The sequence below is a fragment of the Anas acuta genome, chromosome 19 (genome assembly GCF_963932015.1).
Source record: "Anas acuta chromosome 19, bAnaAcu1.1, whole genome shotgun sequence".
Taxonomy (NCBI): Eukaryota; Metazoa; Chordata; class Aves; order Anseriformes; family Anatidae; genus Anas; species Anas acuta.
In genome coordinates, this window is record NC_088997.1 from 9,466,571 (window position 1) to 9,472,802 (window position 6,232).

Genomic DNA, 6,232 nt, shown 5'->3' on the forward strand with positions numbered 1-6,232 from the left:
AGTGGTAGGGCAACAAATAATGGCCTTAAATTGCCACAAAGGTGACCCAGATTACACATTAGGGAAAGTGCTCTGAGGGCAGGAAGAGTTCAGCACCAGAGGAGATTGCTGGGGAGGGCGTAAACCATCATCACAGCTCTTTAACAACAGGTTAGGAAAACATCTGCCAGCAACAAGAAGGGGTAGCTGATTTTGCTTTGGAGACCCAACACTATTTTCTGCCATTCACTTTCTAGCTCTCAATAATGTCTATTGCTTTCTTCTTCCAGCAGAAAGTGTATAGCAGTGCTTGTGTGTTGGTAAACTGCCTGGGCTAAAAATAGTTTATTGAAAACTATAATGACCTGTGGTGTTACAACAGATGGTCTGGTTACACATTCCTTTATCCCTTCCTATGCCCATAAGAGGTGTCAGTGGCTCTTGGAGTGCTTTTGAGAGATGCAAAGTCAGGAGAAAATCTTTACCAGATCTGAGCATCCAAAACCTGGGGTCTGGCTCTGTAACAGGCCAGTGGCCCCTTCACACTGCTCTTGGTGATAAAGCACAAGCCTCCACAGTTTTGATAGTTTTATATAGTTAATTAGCTTAAAAAGAAATAATCTGCACACACTGCCTTCCAATGGGAGAGAAGCAGAGGATGTGCTGCTGTGAAAGGCTTGAGCCTGGCTGCGTGGGGTGTGCTGGGTTCAGTGCCACACGGGGTGCATGCACGTAGCTGTGGGGTATCTGCAGCATCACCGAAAGGATCGGACTCCGGGAGAACACCAAATCCAGACGAGTGACTGATCACTGCAAGCAGGGAACCCCAAAGGTGTGCATCCCTGCAGCAGAGGGGAAGAAGTGCTTGACAATATTAACATAATGCTTACAAAGATTAAAGGCAGCTCAAGGACAGTAATTGAAAGAAAAAATGGATTCCCCTGCTATGTTGCACATGAGCAAGAGATAAGGACCCCCCAAAAGGGCTAAATACCTTCCTTAAAGGTACCTAAGAGACATCAGGATATAGAGTCTTCATTGCACCTTTAGAAATGAGCACAAACATTTCCTTGTGGTTGTGTCCTGTATAACCGCAGTGCTCTCAGACCTGGCTGCACAGCAGAGGGCTGCACGCCTGGTACCTGCTGCTGCCTCCAGACAAACCTTCCTCACCACACCAGCTGCCTCGAACCTTGGGAGTTACAAGTGTGAAGGATAAGTCCCCAGTATGCTCGGATGACATTATGCTGAAAAAAAAATCTACGTGTATTCAATAATAGCTATTGCTATAGTGGAACAAAGTGTTTGGTTTCTGTAACCGTCCTCTCTGTGTATTTCTTTGGTTATTCTGAGTCTGTATTCTAGGGAAAAAAATACTTTGAAAAATAATGACAATGTCTCTCAGAAAATAATGAGTTCCTTCCAGTTAGCTGTTGAATTGTTTACTGCCATAGCTGAATAATAACAGCACATCAAAGACGACTGCTGTAATTAAAAGATTTGTGAACATAGGTTAACAAATTAGTGCATCATAATGTGTAATTGTCTAATTAGGACAAAAATGCTAGTTCCACCTAAAAGACTGACAAGAAGAGATTATGAGAGAGAAAATAAAATAGACAACAGCATCGATACTGCTGAACATTGGCAAAGATGTTATCTGCAACTTTGTATTTTATCAATAAGTCCCCAGGGGTACCAGCATTTTTGTGGATTAATTTACAGACAAATTAATTCTGCTGGATGAATCCCAGGAGCAGGTTGAGGAGTCCCCTGAAAAGAGATCTAAATTTGTCAAGGAATGTTTTAAAGCACTTCTCACCACGGTAGTGTTGAGAAGAGCTGAGAGCAGCAGATGCTGTTGCTGAGCACACCGTGAGAGCTCAGGAACCAGGTGCAGTGAAAGGAAAGGTGTGACAGTCCCAGCTTGACTGGTGGGGCATGGAGGCAGAATGGGAGAAATCCTGATGTTAGGTCAAAGCTAAAGGCAAACGTCCTGTGTGTAATGAATGGGGTGAGAATTTCATTTGGAGAGATGAAGGCCAGCATTTTCCTGTGCTGAGGGACAGATGGCAGAAGGAGTTTGGCTCCAATTCAGGTACCAGATGAAACTCCCATGGTTTCAAGAGGCTTCAGCACATAGATGCTGAGCTCTCCAGCCAGCTCAGCCCTCACATCAGCATGGGCAGGGCTGGCTGCTGAGCTCTCCTAAGGAGCTAACCTCTGGGAACCAGCCATCCAGGCAAAACAAACAAACCCCGGGTCTCCCTGTACACTTTGCTGATGGTGGCAGAGCACAGGGCAAAGCCAGATGCTGAGTGCCAAAGGAAAGGACCAGTGCATGATCCCTGGTGCACAGGTAAGGGATTGACAGCCTGGAGTACACTCAGGGGAGGATCCGATGGATCCAGACATAGGATGGCACCACCACAGGGCTCCTCAGATGAGCCAGGGCCATGCAGGAATGCAAATCACAGAGCATGCAGAGAAATGTGTGCTGCCATCTGAGAGCAAACGCTGCCCACTGACTTGAGGAAGTGCATGAGAGGGCAAAAAACCTGGAGCAGTGTCTGCCCCATGTGGACTTCAGGTGCAACTTGAGTCACAGTGGAGGGAAAAGAGAAGGTGCTGGAAAGGGGGTAGAGAAGCAACAGCCACGGATCTTGTTTGCCCAGTGATGACACTGCAAGCCTCCACTCTATCTTCAGGAAAGAACTGGCAGAAAACTCTGGCAGGAGTTAATGGGAGGGTTTGAGAGCACCGTCTCCAGCTTTACACCTCCTCTACCTAATGCACCTGATGAGCTTCTCCAGCTCATCGCCGTGGCTGGCTGCCTCCTGTTTCTCTGGTAGCTGCCAGTGAGAGCAAGACCATACAACACCCTCTGAAGCTTTGCCTCAAATGGGGCTCTTCCTGCTGTCTTCTTGCTGATACCTTCTCTGCTCCAGGCTTGGTTTTAAAGGAGGTGGGGTATCTCTCACCCTTGTGCAGGATGGGGTTAGAAAGCCTCACCTGTGAGCAGGAGGGTGCTGAGCATCAGGAGCTCTGCAGAGGGTCCTGCAGCTGCTCCTGGCATCTGTCAGAGCAGCAAAGCTCCTTCGTGCTCATTTTCAAGGTGTGTTTGTGTTGAAGCCAGTGATGTTTAGCAAATAAACATATTAATAATCAAGGATTTAATAAGTGTTGTGTTTATGCCTCTTTGTATTTGTGTATATGTATGAGCTGTAATATGTTTTGTTATGCTCTGAGAAAACCAATTCTAGATTGCTGGTAAGGTATTTTCTGCAAAGCTATCTTAAATTGAAAAACACACCTTTCCGAGGAAACGAACATTTTTGTGAGTTTTCCTCTTTCCACCAGTGACACCCCAGTGGGATAAGGAGTGTGGAACATGCAGATTTGTCAGAAGCCATACAGCTTTGTATTGCATCAATAGGGCTTTTTTGTTCCCTCTTGATTTGGGAAATAGTTGTTAATCACTGCTTAATTTTAATTTTAAATGGGGTATATTCATAGGACACGATTCCATAGGAAAGAAAAACATAGCAATTGAACTTTGAAACAGTTTTGTGCAACAATTGAAACCATAGCAATAAACACAAACACATGAGTGTTTACAAGATCAGAGCCTTAAAAAACTAATGAGCAATAAATAAATTAGAACTCTAATTATCTGCCTAAATTCAGATCTGGTGGAGGAAGAAACCCATTGACTCATGGGATTTTTCTTCTGGTTAGCCTTGTGCATGGAGCTCAGCATCTGCTAAAACCCGTCTCAGTTGCCAAATTAATTGCTGCTGCTGCTCCTCTGAACCTAGCACCCTTCAGGTGCAGCCTCTGTCTGCAGAGAGTGCAGGTAGGTGCTGGGGTTGCAGGCACCGTGTGTGCCCAGCTGAGTGCTCTGCGGTGTTTGCAAATGCTCCTGTCTTAATCTGGTGGAATAATGTTTGTTTATGTCCTCCCTGATGTGAGGAGTTAATTCCTTTGTGAGCTGCTTCTGGTGTGCTGGTAAACAAGGAAACTTGCAAAGTAAATTCACAAGGCAAGGAAGTTTGACTTTGGTTCTGGCTTTTTTTTTTTTTTTTTTTTTTTTTTTTTGTCCATATGCTACCTATTAAAGGTGATTTATCTTTTTTTTTTTTCTTTTTTTTTTTTTTTCTTCAGCTTTTATAACGTTTCAAGGAAACTCCTCAGTGAAGCAGTTGGAGAACACAGTACAAGTATTAATACAAATCAAATTCCTGTAAGCTTAGTGACTGCTTAGACAAAAACCCACAACTGGTAGTATATGATTCATCAAGTCTTTGTAAGCATACACACATCCCAGAGAAAGAGTTCTACTTAGCAAAAATCCTTTAATAAATTAGAGAAGCTGAAGACACATAAACAACACAAAGCCCTTCAGTTTGTATCATGCTGTGGTTTAGATAACCTTTACTATAATACACTATAAATCAGAGGATCCCACAATCCTTGTGTGTCTTTGCAAATACCAGAGCAGACTTCTGAAGCTATGGGCCAAGGCTAACCAGACATGATGAAGACACTGAGGTGCTGCTGGTTTTGTGGAAATGAGGGAAACTAAAGGAGAGAGAGCCCCTGTTATAAGTCACCCCTTCCAGGTATTGGAAAATCCACCCAGGAAAGAAATGTGGGAAATCCTCTTTCATTAGTTCTGCTGCTCAAGCTTCTGGGTTTTCTATATAGGTCAAAGCTCCTCCTCTAATCTAGAAGTGGATTCCTAAATGTTTCTTTAGGCTGGACCTGAGGGGAGGGGGGGAAGTGCTGTCTGACCAAGGCCCTTCATAATTTGGGGGAAAACTTGGCACAGAAATCTCTGCCTCGAATGTGTGACCTGATTTCCAGCGGGTTTGTGAGCCCATATGTTTTGATGGGTGCTTAGTACTTTTGGTGCCTTTCAATTTCTAAATATGGACTTGGGAGCCTAATTTTAACCACGTACTTTTGGAAAATGTTGGCAATAGTTTAAAGAGACTGTCTAGACCAGCACGCCTTGCTGCAGCAGATTGCTCCGAGTGATTTATATATTCCTGGTGCTCGCCGCCTCTGATGCCTTTTCAGTGTCTTACAGCTGTTGCATTTATGCAGCACTCTTTATCTTGACCTTAGCCCTCGGATTTCTCAGCTATTCTACTCTCTTAACATCTGGGCCTGAAAGGTCACTAATTTACCTTATGCTTCCCTGCTGTGGGTGCCGTTGGGTTGAGTGGGTACATTTTGAAAAATAACACTCTGTTGGTGGGCTGCCTTTGCAGAGGTCTCTCTCCCCTCGGTATCATTGTGTTACCTTCTCCCACTGCAGCAGCTCGAAGTCATCAAACATCTGCCCTCAAGAGCATTGGAGTGTACTTGTTGGCTCCTTATGTGTTAAAGCAGCACACCAGGTATCCAGTGTGCTGGTATTAAATTGCTTTTGCAGCTTGCCTGGAGAATAGGGAAGGGAGCTTTATTTGTACTAACACCCTTTTAATGCATCTCAAAAGACCATAATAAACATCTCCTGGCCTGTAAAAGGAAAATATATATCTAGAGGTTGTGGTAAATTATGAAATACTGGCATACCTAATAAAAATTCTATCTCAATCGTTTAACATTTAGTGAAATGTTAGATGATGTGAAACCAGGCCTGGCGTCATTTCAAGACCAGGTCAGTAGTGTCACTTGGGGAAATTATGAGAACTTCCATTAACTTTGTATTGGCAGATCTCCCAATCTATTTCACTTCTATACATTTTTAGCACTACCGTGAGCAACACAAAGTGTCATTTCTCACATCTGAGAGCCAGACAATGTCATGGAGCCTCTCTGCATACAGGAGGGTACTTCAGAAATTAACAGGTCAGATCTCTCATTGATTTTAATAAAGAACTGTTTGTGGCAAATTCTTGATTATAGAAACTGATGGCTGCTTTGGGCTTCCCGTCAAGTCCAGCACAGCAGGACAGAGCTTTAAAGCGTGGGAAAAGAGTGAGGGAGTATTAAATCAAACAGATCTTGGACATTGAGGACCAAATTCTGACTTGTTTTCGAGGGCGCTGAGATGCTGGTTTCACCACACCAACCCTGAACTGGGATTCATAGACAGAAGTAAGACCCAGTGCCCCGGGAGGGAGACACTCGCAGAACTCTGAAGCTATTATCTGAGCTATTCTCTTCTCCTATTTTCCTGTAAAAAACCCTTTTCCTCCCATCCATTCCTCTTCCCAAATTTGCAGACAGACGACTTGTTTTG

General features: G+C 44.0%; 1 long non-coding RNA gene across 1 annotated transcript; it reads left to right on the forward strand.

Annotated features, from left to right (window-relative positions):
* Nucleotides 1-3,694: 3,694 nt before the first annotated feature.
* Nucleotides 3,695-4,648, forward strand: LOC137841993 (uncharacterized). The gene is made up of 2 exons (XR_011088854.1): nucleotides 3,695-3,835; nucleotides 4,144-4,648. It is a non-coding gene; the product is annotated as an uncharacterized lncRNA (long non-coding RNA).
* The last annotated feature ends 1,584 nt before the right edge of the window (nucleotides 4,649-6,232 follow it).